Raw genomic sequence first — 14,872 nt, forward strand, 5'->3', positions numbered from 1 at the left:
AGTGGCATATAAGAAGGAAATGAAAAAAGAAATAGAGGCCATCATAGAGAGACAGGAATCCAAATTCAAACACATGAAAGAAATGGTGCAAGGCATGAAAACAGAATTAGAATCAATAAAGAAAACACAAAATGAGAAAACGCTTGAGCTGGAGAACTTGGAGAAAAGATCAGGAACCACAAAAGTAAGCATCACCAACAGAATACAAGAGATGGAAGAGAGAATCTCTGGAGCTGAAGACACACTTGCAGAAATGGAGACTTCTCTCAAAGAAAAAGTAAAATCAGAAAAGTTCCAATCACAAAATATCCAAGAAATCAAGGATGCTATGAAAAGACAAAATCTAAGAATAATAGGAATTCACGAAAAAGAAGACTCCAGACTCCAAGGTCCAGAAAATATTTTCAAGAAAATCATAGAAGAAAATTTTCCCAACTTAAAGAAAGAGATGTCCATAAATATACAAGAGGCCTACAGAACTCCAAATAGACTAGACCAGAAAAGAAACACATCACGTCACATCATAGTCAAAACACTAAATCTACAGAACAAAGAAAAGATATTAAAAGCAGCAAGGGAAAAAGGCCAAGTAACATATGAAGGTAGACCTATCAGAATCACACCGGACTTCTCATCAAAAACTATGAAAGCCAGAAGGGCCTGGGCAAGTATCATGGAGACTCTAAGAGATCACAAATGTCAACCCAGACTACTATACCCTGCAAAGCTTTCAATCAACATAGATGGAGAAAACAAAATATTCCATGACAAAACTAAATTTACACAATATCTACACAGCAAACCATCCCTACAGAAGATACTAGAAGGAAAACTCCAATCCAAGGAAAACAAATTCACCCAAGAAAACAGGGCATACAGATAATATCCCAACAAAAATGAAAAGAAAACAAGCAATGAAACAGGGTTAGATCATCGACTCCATTACAAAAGGAACTAACATGCATTGGTCACTATTATCTATCAATATCAATGGACTCAACTCACCAATAAAAAGACACAGGCTAACAGAATGGTTAAGGAAACAGGATCCAATATTCTGTTGCATCCAAGAAACACACCTATGCAACAAAGACAAACACTACCTCAGAGTAAAGGGCTGGAAAACTGTTTTTCAAGCAAATGGTTCCAGAAAACAAGCTGGAGTAGCCATCCTAATATCTAATAAAATAGACTTTCAACCCAAGTTAATCAAAAAAGATAAGGAGGGCCACTATATTCTCATCAAAGGAAAAATCCACCAAGAAGACATCACAATCTTGAATATCTATGCCCCAAATACAAGAGCACCGACATTCGTAAATGAAACATTATTAAAGCTTAAATCATACATTGATCCTAATACCTTAATAGTAGGAGACTTCAACACTCCACTCTCACCAAGGGACAGATCAACTAGACAGACACCAAATAGGGAAATAAAAGCACTCACAGAATCCCTAAATCAAATGGACCTAATAGATGTCTACAGATCATTTCACCCAAACTCAAAAGAGTACACCTTCTTTTCAGCACCGCATGGAACCTTTTCCAAAATAGACCATATAGTGGGCCACAAAGCAAGCCTCAACAGATACAAAAGGATTGAAATAATCCCTTGTATACTATCTGACCACCATGGACTAAAGCTCTACCTCAACAACAACAGAAACAACAAAAAGCCAATACGCACATGGAAACTGAACAACTTACTACTCAATGACAGCTGGGTTAAGGAAGAAATAAAGAAAGAAATTAAAGACTTCCTAGAATTCAATGAAAATAAAGGCACAACATACCCAAATTTATGGGACACACTGAAAGCAGTGCTCAGAGGAAAACTTATAGCACTAAGTGCCTGCAAGAAGAAATTCGTAACATCACATACAAACAACTTAATGGCCCAACTGAAAACCCTAGAAAAAAAAGAAGCAGATACACCCAAGAGGAGCAGACGGCTGGAAATAATCAAACTAAGGGCTGAAATCAATCAACTAGAAACAAATAAAACTATCCAAAGAATCAATGAAACAAAAAGCTGGTTCTTTGAGAAAATCAACAAGATAGACAAACCCTTAGCCAAATTAACTAAAAAGCAGAGAGAAACTATCCAGATCAGCAAAATCAGAAATGAAAATGGGGACATAACCACAGACATTGAGGAAATCCAAACAATTATTAGGTCATACTACAAAAGCCTATATGCCACAAAATTTGAGAATCTAAATGAAATGGATAATTTTCTTGAAAGATTCCATCTACCAAAACTAAGTCAAGATCATGTAGAAAGACTGAATAGCCCTATATCTCCCAAGGAAATCGAAGCAGTCATTAACAGTCTCCCCTCCAAAAAAAGCCCTGGACCAGATGGCTTCAGCGCAGAATTCTACAATACCTTCAAAGAAGTGCTAACTCCAATTCTCCTCAAGTTATTCCACAAAATAGAAACAGAAGGAACACTACCAAACTCATTCTATGAAGCCACAGTCACCTTAATACCTAAACCACACAAAGACCCAACAAAAAAAGAGAACTTTAGGCCTATCTCTCTTATGAACATTGACGCAAAAATACTCAATAAAATACTTGCAAACCGAATCCAAGAACACATAAAAGATATCATCCACCATGACCAAGTAGGCTTCATCCCAGGCATGCAAGGGTGGTTCAACATACGGAAATCCATCAATGTAATCCACTACATAAACAAACTGAAGGAGAAAAACCACATGATCATCTCCTTAGACGCTGAAAAAGCATTTGACAAAGTCCAACACCCATTCATGTTTAAAATCTTGGAGAGATCAGGGATACAAGGCACATACCTAAACATAGTAAAGGCAATATATAGCAAGCCTATAGCTAACATCAAACTCAATGGAGAGAAACTTAAATCAATCCCACTGAAATCAGGGACAAGACAAGGCTGTCCATTGTCCCCATATCTCTTCAACATAGTACTTGAAGTCCTAGCCAGAGCAATAAGACAACTAAAGGAGATCAAGGGGATACAAATTGGAAAGGAAGAGGTCAAAGTGTCACTATTTGCAGATGATATGATAGTATACATGAGCGACCCCAAAAATTCAACCAGAGAACTCCTTCAGCTGATAAACACCTTCAGCAAAGTGGCAGGATACAAAATCAACTCAAAAAAATCAGAAGCCCTCCTATATACCAAAGACAAAAAGGCTGAGAAAGAAATTAGGGAAACAACACCCTTCACAATAGCCACTAATAACATAAAGTACCTTGGTGTGACTCTAACCAAGCAAGTGAAAGACCTGTTTGAGAAAAACTTCGAGTCTCTGAAGAAAGAAATCGAAGAAGATATCAGAAGATGGAAAGATCTCCCGTGCTCATGGATTGGTAGGATTAACATTGTGAAAATGGCCATACTGCAAAAAGCAATCTACAGATTCAATGCAATTCCCATCAAAATACTAACTCAATTCTTTACAGACCTTGGAAAAAAGATTCTCAGCTTCATATGGAGAAACAAAAAACCCAGAATCTCCAAAACGATCCTGTACGACAACAGATCATCTGGAGGTATCTCCATTCCTGATCTCAAGCTGTACTACAGGGCAACAGTAATAAAAACTGCATGGTATTGGCATAGAAACAGAAAGGAGGATCAATGGAACCGCATAGAAGACCCAGAAATAAATCCACACACCTATGAATACTCGATATTCGACAAAGAAGCCAATTCCATTCAATGGAAAAAAGACAGCATCTTCAACAAATGGTGCTGGACCAACTGGATGTCTACATGCAGAAAAATGAAAATAGATCCATATTTATCACCCTGCACAAAACTAAAGTCAAAGTGGATCAAGGACCTCAACATAAAACCAGATACCCTAAATCAATTGGAAAAAAGTGGGGAACAGCCTAGAACTCATTGGCACAGGAGACAACTTCCTGAACAGAACACCAACAGCACAGGCTCTAAGAGCAACAATCAATAAATGGGACCTCATGAAACTGAAAAGTTTCTGTAAAGCAAAGGATACTGTCATCAAAACAAAACGACTGCCTACAGATTGGGAAAGAATCTTCACTAACCCTTTATCTGACAGAGGACTAATATCCAGTATATATAAAGAACTAAAGAAGCTGAAAAGCAGCAATCCAAGTAATCCAATTAAAAAATGGGGAACAGAGCTAAACAGAGAATTCTCGACAGAGGAATATCGAATGGCAGAAAAACACTTAAAGAAATGCTCATCCTCATTAGCCATCAGGGAAATGCAAATCAAAACGACCCTGAGATATCACCTTACACCCATCAGAATGGCCAAGATGAAAAACTCAAGTGATAACACATGCTGGAGAGGTTGTGGAGAAAAGGGAACCCTCCTCTACTGCTGGTGGGAATGTAAACTGGTACAACCACTCTGGAAAGCTATCTGGCGCTTTCTAAGACAAATAGGAATAGTGCTTCCTCCATACCCAGCTATACCACTGCTAGGTATATACCCAAAGTTTGTTCAAGTACAAAAAAAGGACACTTGCTCAACCATGTTTATAGCAGCTCTATTTGTAATAGCCAGAACCTGGAAACAACCCAGATGTCCATCAACGGTGGAATGGGTACAGAAATTTTGGTATTTTTATACAATGGAATACTACTCAGCAATCAAAAAGGAGGAAATCATGAAATTTGCAGGCAAATGGTGGGATCTAGAAAAGATCATTCTGAGTGAAATATCCCAGAAGGAGAAAGACAAACATGGGATATACTCACTTACATAGACCTATAAGATATGATAAACATAATGAAATCTATACACCTAAAAAAGATAATCAATTGAGTGGACATGGGGTAAGATGATCAATCCTCATTTAGAAAGACAGATGGGATGTGCATTGAACGTATGACAGGAGTCTACTGAGCGCATCTGAAAGACTAACTAGCAGTGTTTTCAAAGCAAAGACTCATGACTAAACCTTTGGCAGAGTACAGGGAATCATAAGAAAGAAGGGGAGTTAGTCTGATGGGGAGAGGATAGGAGCTCCACAAGGACCAAATATATCTGGGCACAGGGTCTTTTCTGAGACTGACATTCAACCAAGGACCATGTATGGATATAACCTAGAACCTCCACTCAGATGTAGCCTGTGGTAGCTCAGTAACCAATTGGTTTCCCAAAGTGAGGGGAACAGGGACTATTTCTAACAGGAACTCGATGACTGGCTCTTTGGTCTCCCCACCCCCGAAGGGAGAAGCAGTCCTGTTAGGTCACAGAGGAGGGCTTTGCAGCCAGTCCTGAAGATACCTGATAAAACAGGATCAGATGAATGGGGAGGAGGTCCCCCCTATCAGTGGACTTGGAAAGGGGCACGGTAGAGATGGGGGAGGGAGGGAGGGACTGGGAGGGAATGAGGGATCGGGACACGGCTGGGATACAGAGTTAATAAAATGTAACTGATAAAAAATAATAATAAAAAAAATTATTAAAAAGAGAAAGAAAGAAAAAAAAAACTTGTTCTTGTCTTATTCCTTCCTTGACTTCCATTCCAGGGAAGATTTCTTTACATAAACTGTGAAGAGACAATTAGAAGTGTCCCTCTTTGTCTATGGTGAGACCAAGAAAGCCATTTGATCTTTTCTTAGCAGGGTTTGACATTGTAATTCAGTTACTGAGACCCTGTGCAATTCAGCAGAGATATTCAAAACCAAGCACACTGGTGAGCCTATGTGTTTGTTTAGTAACATCCTTTTTACACTCAGCCATTTTTAAATGAAGTCACTTGGAGCCGCTGCTGCCAGAAAGCTGTCTTTTTCTCTCATGTAGAATGAGTGGGCCCATCTTGGCTTCACTCAGATATTCATTATTTGTCTCTGAGTCCATAAGTGATAAAAGTGGACATAGCTTCAAGTGGTTTGTGGGTTATTTTCTATGCATTTACTCTAGCATATCCTCATTTCATTTTACTATGACCCGCCCCTTGTTCCCATATCCCAAGGTTGCACCATGATCCATGAACACGTGGTGTGGATTTGTCATGCCCCAGTATCTTAAAACTGACAGTTCATTGGGAAATTACCTTTCTTGACTCCTTCCATTGATGATGATGTATTGAGGAGTTCTACTGTTCACATCAGTGTGAAGAATTCAGTTTTCTAATCTACAGTTTCACTTTTAAGGAGAAGGGCACAATAAAAGTAATTCATGGTGCCCCGGAAAGTACAAGTACTCTCCTCCAAAAATCCCCATGAAGGTGTGATCTGTTAGGGAATTTTGACCAAGCTACAAACAGGGTTATGAGCCATGGAGAGGAAGTAGAGGTAAGCGTAATACACATATAACATTATGCATCAACTTAACGCAGTTCCCTGGGTCTACTGGGCTTATAAAAGCACATTTCTTTAGGAAGATCTTTTTCTTTATAATCAAGTTTTATTTCCTAGCCTCATGAGAAGAAAGTGGATGTGGAATGCTTCTCAGGTAGGGTGGTGGTCATTCTGATCAGAGCACAAGAATTCCTTATAGTCAGTCCTTCTGTGAACAGAAACACTTTGTCAGGAATTTTTATCAATGCACTGACTCATAGATACACAAAACAATGGTACCAAAGGGATGTTAAGACCCAAGGGGTGATTACAAAACAAACTTCCTAAACCTTTCTGCTCAATAAACAAAGCCTGGCATTTACATTTACATTAGCCTGACATCCTGATTTTCTGAGGGTAACTGTCCAAGGAAATTCACTAGAAAGGTACAGCAAAGGTAATTTCTGGTCTGCTCTTTGTGTTTCATCTGCAAACAAGGTAGTTTAGAAGATGCAGTTTATATGAGATTTAAAAAGAAGTAAACTCCTATCAGATACTAAGGAAGCCTCCTCCGTGGCCTGGCAAGGTGAACCACCAAGGGGAAGCCATCCAAGGGCTGACATCAGAGTCTATGTCAGAGACAGCCCGTGTTCCCCTTACTAGGGTGTCCACATGTAGAATGAGCTGCCATGGGCTACATGTGAGCAGGGACATGGGTCCTCTCCATGCATGGCCCTTGGTTAGTGCATCAGTCTCCACAGGACACCCTAGGGCCAGATTTGTTGGCTTTGTTGGTCTCCTTGTGGAGCTCTTGTCCCCTCTTGGTTTCTATCTCCCCAACTCTTCCATAAGACTCCCTGCACTCTGTCCAAAGTTTGGCTATGAGTCTCAGCATCTGTGTCCATCTCCTTCTGGGTGGAGTCTTTCTGAGGACATCTATGGAAGGCTCCTATCCTGTTTCCTCTCTTCAAAAGCTTCCAGACGTCTATTTTATTTGCCTTTCTGAATGATAATTAAGCATCCTCCCTAAAGTCCTCCTTATTATTTAGCTTCTTTAGGTTTGTGGATTTTAGTATGGTTATTCTGTATTATATAGCTATTATCCACTTATAAGTGAGTATATACCATGTGTGTCTTTCTGGGTCTGGGTTACCTCACTCAGGATGTTCTTTTTAGTTCCATCTATTTGCCTATAAATTTCATGATTTTCTTGTTATTAATAGCTGAGTAGTATTTCATTGTGTAAACGTACTACAATTTCTTTATCCATTCTTCAGTTGAAGGACATCTAGGTTGTTTTTCTGGCTATTACACATGCAGCTGTTATGAACATAGTTGAGCAAATGTCCTTGTCATATAGTGGAGAGACAATTTCCTAAATAGCACACCAACAGCTCATGCTCTAAGATCAACAATTATTAAATGGGACCTCATGAAACTGAAAAGCTTCTGTAAATCAAAGGACACTGTCATCAGAACAAAATGACTGCCTACAGCCTGGGAAAAGATCTTCACCAACCCTACATCTGACAGAAGGTTAATATCCAGAAAATATAAGAAACTCAAAAAGTTAAACACCAACACAACAAATAATCCAATTTAAAAATGGGGTACATAACTAAAAAGAGAATTCTCAACAGAGGAATATTGAATAGCAGAGAAACACTTAAAGAAATGTTCAATATTCTTTGTCATCAGGGAAATGCAAATTTAAACAACTCTGAGATTCCGTCATACACCTGTCAGAATGGCTAAGATCAAAACCCCAAGTGACAGCACATGCTGGAGAGAATGTGGAGAAAGGAGACCACTCCTCCATTGCTGAGAGGAGTGGAAACTTCTACAACTACTTTGGAAATAAATCTGGTGCTTTCTCAGAAAACTGGGAATAGCCCTACTTCAAGATCCAGCTATACCACCCCTAGGCAAATACCCACAAAGGTATTTTTATAGACACATTGTTTCATAACTTTTTCTTCTCTTATGAGGGTCCATGTAATTGTTTCCTTGTCATAACATGCCATTCCATGCACTTTGCATCTGTGTTTAGAACTATGGTTTTGCACTTGCCTCAGAACAAATTACCTTTTTAATTCCTTTAAAAGGAGATGTTACTTTGTTAACAAGATATACACCCACCAAAACTGAAACATTTTCTTTATTAAAACATGGGGCTGGAGACATGGCTCAGTGGTTAAGAGTACTGTCTGCTCTTCCAAAGGAACCGGGTTCAATTCCCAGCACCCACATGGCAGCTCAAAACTGTCTGTAACACCAGTTCCAAAGGATCTGACACTTTCACACTAATGCACATAAAATAAAATTAATTTGAAAAAATGTAACTTCTACCCTGGCAATAGAGAAAGAGACACCGTGTTGGTGGTATTCTTATGTCAGGCATGTGGCACAGAAAGGCTGTAGACAGCCACTTATGGAGGGGTCTCACCAGCTGGGTTGTCAGCCTGCAGCAGGAGCCACTACAATGTGTGAGTATGTGGTGGACAAATGGAAGAGAAAAAGAAGTGGAGCAGCTTGAGCATTATGAACAGAGATGGAACTGGATACTTGAGGGTGAAGAGGAGTAGCCTGTTGTCAGTGGCCAGTCTCACCATTGGAGGCCCTGGTAAGTCCCAGGCTGAGTTCATGGCTAAGCAGAGGCAGAGGGAGGAGTTGATGTCAGTGGCTCCTATTATCACTAGGGAACAGGAGGACATTCATGGATAGTGCAGCTGCCTGGACCATAGCATGTCTAGAGGCTATGCAGAACTGGCCCCACTCCTCACTGTCTGTGGCACTCTGAAGAGCTGCCTCATACCCACCTGTGGTACCTGGGATTGCTGGCCCAAGAGCAGGAGAGCAGGAGAGCTAGTCCTGGCCCCTCACTGGCTGTAGAACTTGGGAGAGTGGGCCCTGAATCTTGCCTGGGAAACACAGTAGAGTTGGCCCGGATGACAAAGGCACAGGTGAGCCAGCCTCAAGGGTGTGAGAGCAGAAGAGCTGGCCTAATATTTCACAGGCTGTAGCACTTGGGACAGTAGGCCATGTGCCTTGAATGGGCAGCACAGTTGAGCTGGCCCTAGAGGCCTGGGGGTAGGGGGATGACCCATCCCAGAGGACATGAGAACAGGAGAGCTGACCCTGCCTCCTACTGATGATGGCATTGGGTGGCCTACGCAGAGTAGTGCTGAAGAGCAGGTGGTGTGGCTAAGAGAGATCCAGTGGGCTGACCACCCAGGCCCAGATCCATGGCTCTGAATTGGTCCACCTGAAAAATCTATACTATCTGAAAATGATTGGAACATATGAAAGGGTCAGTCCTACTGATCCAATATTAATGGTATCACAGAAGCCAGGGATCTCAAACCAGACTAATGACTCATTGCAATGAACATTTGCAAGTGAAGAAGTGTGGACAGAGGGATATACTGTGGGACACACTGTGACATCCTAAATATTCCACGGTGAGATGTTTTCAATGCTTTGGGGGATTTGTTTGGTGTGTGTGTGTGTGTGTGTGTTTTATTTTCAGGGGTGCAAGTGCAAAGAGAAAATATGAGGGGACATGGAGATGAACGGTACTGGAGTGTATGATGTGAAGCTCATAAAATATCAATAAAAGGTTAAAAAAACATAAGTAAATAGTAAATATTTTCGCTATTTGAAAACCCTAGCCAAAGTTTGTCCTACCTACAAGAAGTTTAGGGATAAAGATGGAGCAGAGATTGAGGGAATGGCCAACTTGAGACCCATCCCATAGGAGAAAGCCAACCCCTCACATGATTAATGATACTCTGCTATGCTTGTAGACAGGAGCTCAGCATGACTGTATTCTGAGAGGATTTATCTATCAGCTGATGGAAACAGCTGCAAAGAACCACAGCCAAACAATAGGTGGGGTTTGGGGAGTCTTGTGGAAGAGTGGAGAGAAAGGATTGTGGGAGCTGGAGAGATCAAGGCCACCACAAGAACACCTACAGGGCAAACTAACTTGAGCCTATGGCGGCTCACAGAGAATGAACCACCAACCAAAGACCATGGGCTAGACCTAGCTAGGGACCCTACACATTATAGCAGGAGTGGGGCTGTGATCAGTGTGATCAGGCTGTAAAGTGACAGAAAGAAAGAAAGAAAGAAAGAAAGAAAGAAAGAAAGAAAGAAAGAAAGAAAGAAAGAAAGAAAGAAAACCCATTAATTATCATGTTTGTTTTAACCTTTAACAGATAGCTTACTATTCAGAATTTTGAACTTCTATATGAGATCTAGGAGCCACTTCCTAATTCTCTGTTAAGTTTGTTTCCTCACAGATGCCCTGCTGACCACATCTGAGGAAAGATTAATAGGCAGTTTCAAGATGACTCTCAACATGCCTTTCATAAACATGGTAGAACAGCTGAGGTAACCTCATTCAGCCCATTTCTAGAGTTCCTAATGAACTGAAACTCCAATATCCAAGTAGATGTTCAAAGATTCAACTGTTTTCCATTTATCTTCTGAATAGTTATCTTAAAATTGATTTGGCATCGTGGTTCTTGAAAGCTCCACCGACAGACAGAACAGTGATTACCCTTTAAACAGACACACAATATCTTCTACCATGAAACTTCTCTGTCCCTTCATGTAGCCTACACATGGCTCTAGGATCCCTTAAATATTTGTTAGATGAATATGCGGATCAATGCCCCAAATAGAGAGAGGATAGATTTCCCTGCCCTGTTAAACCTGGTTCCACTTAGTAAGATCGGTGTTTAATTTCATAATTTCCTCAAGGTTATTTCCTACTTATTTAGATCACTAACATAGACTTGCCTAACTTTTATCAGGAATGTCAGCTAGCCTATGTATCAAAAGAAACTGTGCTAAGGTTTTATTTAAGACCTTTAGGGAAAAATTGCACATCACCCAGCAAGACTTCAAGTCTAACTACTCAATAAATTTCTTACTTTCTGCCCTCAAACTGTTTTTAGAATTCCACAGAAAAAAAGTCCTAATAATGCAATTTGTTTTCACAGCCATTGACTGGACAGAATGACTGGCCCAGGGGAGGTATAATTCTTGGTTGCCATTGCCTGGGGTAATGGACTTTGGAGGTATAGGAATTTTAATGGGTCACAAAACACCATAAATCTATGGCAGAAATGACCACTTCTGCATTTTAGACATTCATTTTTTTCAGTTATTTTATTATAAAATACAGCTAAAATTTAAGGCCATTTTATGTATCTGTTTCTTTAAATTTATCATTTGTAGATGGTAAGACTGCACATATAACAGAGCTGTGTTTTCTTTCTTCTTTATCTGTTCTGTATATGTGAATTGCATATGTATGTACAAGTGTGTCTGTGCGTGTGTGTTTGCATGTTGATATGTAGCTGTAAGTTGATACATGCAATAGTGCATGCATGGAGGTGAGAGGACAATCTCACGTGTCAGTCTTTGCCTTCCATCTCAGGTATTGATGTTTACATGGCAAGTATTTTACCCATAGAACCATCTCCCTAGCTGTATTTTCTAGCCTCTATCGATGTAACTAAAATACAAGTTGTTTTTCCTAGAAGTTTAACTTTATGAGGACACTTGAGTGGTTTTCAGTTCCGGTTCAAGTCCCCTCTATTGATTGGTGTCCCCTGCTCATGCTCCTTGGCTATGAATTTCTCCCGTAAAAATCTGTGCGATATCTTACTCCTTTCACCTCTGACCGGACCAGAGTTGGTTGTCAGTGTTAAAATGAGATGAAATGATACAACCTGGTAGCAAAATTAGGTGTTTCACTGGCCTTCATAACAGTTTTTAAAGCAGTATATGTAAGGGGGCAGGGGGAGAAGGCATAAATGAACACAAAACTTAAGAAATAAGTGTTCAAAACAGATATTGTGTAAGGGAGTTTTAAAACAGCCACGGGAACTAGAAAGCTCTTCAGTTTCAGTTCATAGAAAGCTGCTTCCAACACCAGCCTGTGCCAATCTTGTTCCCTGTCGAGTGAAGCATTTAATGACACTTTTGCATGGAGACATGTTTTAATGTATATGTTCTGCTTCCAACCTGTTTTCTTACCACATGACAAATCTAGTGTTTATGATGGAAATGTGAAGAATAAAATGAGTCCATGCCTCCTTCCCTCTCAGGTGTTCTCCACTGTGTGTATATGTCATCCTGTGTCACCTGCCAGATAGCCACACCTGTCAGAAGTGGTTAAATTGCTCCTTAAAAGGATCAAACCACCACTTCCTTGCTCTTTTGATCTTGCCCTCTTACTCTCTTACTCTCCTGCTCTCTCCCCTTTCTCTGTTGGGCCACCCTCTCCCTACCCCCTATCATGTCTCACTCTTTCTTTCTTTCTTTCTTTCTTTCTTTCTTTCTTTCTTTCTTTCTTTCTTTCTTTCTTCCTTCCTTCCTTCCTTTCTTTTTTTCTTTTCATCTCCATCTAATAAACCTCTTTCATATAAAATCTGTGAGCATCATCATTTCATTGGTCTTAACAATGTGCACAAGTAAACAGTCTTGATCACAGTGCAGTCCTATCCATAAATAACTGGTCTCTGGTCTTTTGTGAAGGTGGCCTCATAAGTCATTAAGTTGTTAGTCTGTTAGTTCTCAAGGTGTGCAGCCTTACCTTCGTGGATAATTGTCCATTTGTGGGTGTATGTGTGTGTTAATTGGGATTTCTATCCTATGAAGTTTTGCTTTTTCTGGAATTCAATTTTACTCAAGAAGAAAGGTTTAGGACAGTAACTCATCTGGGCATGGACACAGAATGATGGCAGAAATGGTAGGACTGCCATCCTGCTCTTAGTCACTTGTGAGATCAATTAGAGGAACTATTGTATTTTAGCAAAAGCAGCCATAGTTCCCATTCCATTCCCCTCTATGTTCAAACATTCTTTAATATTGAAAGATGTAAGGTGTTAGCCGACCTGACTCTGATTCTCAGGCCAGGTGATGAGCTTGCACATAAGAAGGAGACAGGCAATAGAGGTTGAAAAATCAAGTGATAGAAAGCAAACAGAAGCTTAAACCTGAAAGCACTAGCACCGCTGTAAGGAAGAACACCAAGAAAGCCATTGTTAGAACACATAATCAGATGAGTTCCATCAGGAGACTCCTTCCTTTCAACTATCTCTGAGAATAAATTCTAGAAGGGAGGTATTTAGTGACAGGTAATTGACACAGAACATAAAGATGTGGGAAATGAAGAAGGCATGAGAAGAGAAAAAAAATCCCCTTTCCCCAATCTCTCACCAATTGGAAATCAAGAATTTCATCAAAATTAACAAAAATTGCCATATTGAAATAATAGTCTTCTCCTATAGATATTTAAACAAGAGCATTAAAAGAGCAGAGAAACATGCTAAAGACTTAAGCCTGCATGATATTGTAGTATGGCCTTACTGTTTCCCCAGCTGCAACTTTGCAATTCTCTGGAATTTCACATTATAAACTTGGTTATAGTAAAACTATGTCTTAATTCTCTTGTGACCTTTGATCTTACTTATAAGTTAGAGTTATAGTCATGTAGCTTCAGCAACTTAATATCATTTAATAGAATAATTAAAATTTTTTTTGGAAATCAATTTTTTTTTGAGATGTAACTTTAGAATTCAACAAAATTGTAATATATTGCTCTTGTAAAGATGCCTAAGCTAAACTCTCTTTGGAAAATGCACTTAATGTGCCCTATCTTTCCTAGTCACTGCCCTTTTAATTATCCCCCTTACTTAAACCTATGACAAAAATATTTCCAAGATAAACTCCGACTGATGCTTACTGTCACTTCTTAAAACTCCATTCTGTAGTGCACTCAGGACTCTAGCTTCAGCTGAAAAAGGTTTCTCTGAATAGAACCCTGCAGGCTGCTGCAGGTAGCAGTGGGGGAACTTCTTCTCTGACTCTGATTTTGTCGTCATTAACAGAATCATGTATTAAAGCATGTCTCCATAATATCCTGGTTTTATTGTTGAAATGCCTAGAATAAACAATTCCAGTTTTGTTATGACTCTGTCACAAAGTTTAAACCATGCATAGCATAAGCCACCCTTAAACCCAGAATCTTCCTGCCTCATGCGAAAACAGTGATTTTTCACTTCATAAGAGTACAGAGTATCAAAAGTAGAAAATGCAACCAATTTGGCACAAAACTATATCTATATATACATATGTATATGTATATATACATATACATACATACATATATTATTGCATGAAAGAGTTAACACTAGTCCAAATTAAAAGCGGACCCAAATGGTTACATTATACAAGCTGTGAGGTTTTTAAACTTGTTTTTTTGCCCACAATTTGAGGCTGAACTGCTAGGTAGGGAAGGGAGGGGCTTAGCTCTTCTAGTTTACCTGTGCTTCTCTGCAGAACCCTAAGCTCACCTCATACTGAATGTAGAACATAACCATTGATTTCTTATACTGTGGCCTCCAACATGCCTGGGCTATAATCATGTAGAATGTATAATTTGAGTTCATTTTAGTCTGACAAACACCATGGAATCAAAAAAGTCAAAGGGGTCTCATCTCTCCAATTAAAATCTAGATGACAGACTGCATTCAAATACTAGAATCCATTCTTTTGCTAATTCCAAGAAGTACA

This window comes from Meriones unguiculatus, chromosome 6 (assembly GCF_030254825.1).
Source record: "Meriones unguiculatus strain TT.TT164.6M chromosome 6, Bangor_MerUng_6.1, whole genome shotgun sequence".
NCBI classification, from domain to species: domain Eukaryota; kingdom Metazoa; phylum Chordata; class Mammalia; order Rodentia; family Muridae; genus Meriones; species Meriones unguiculatus.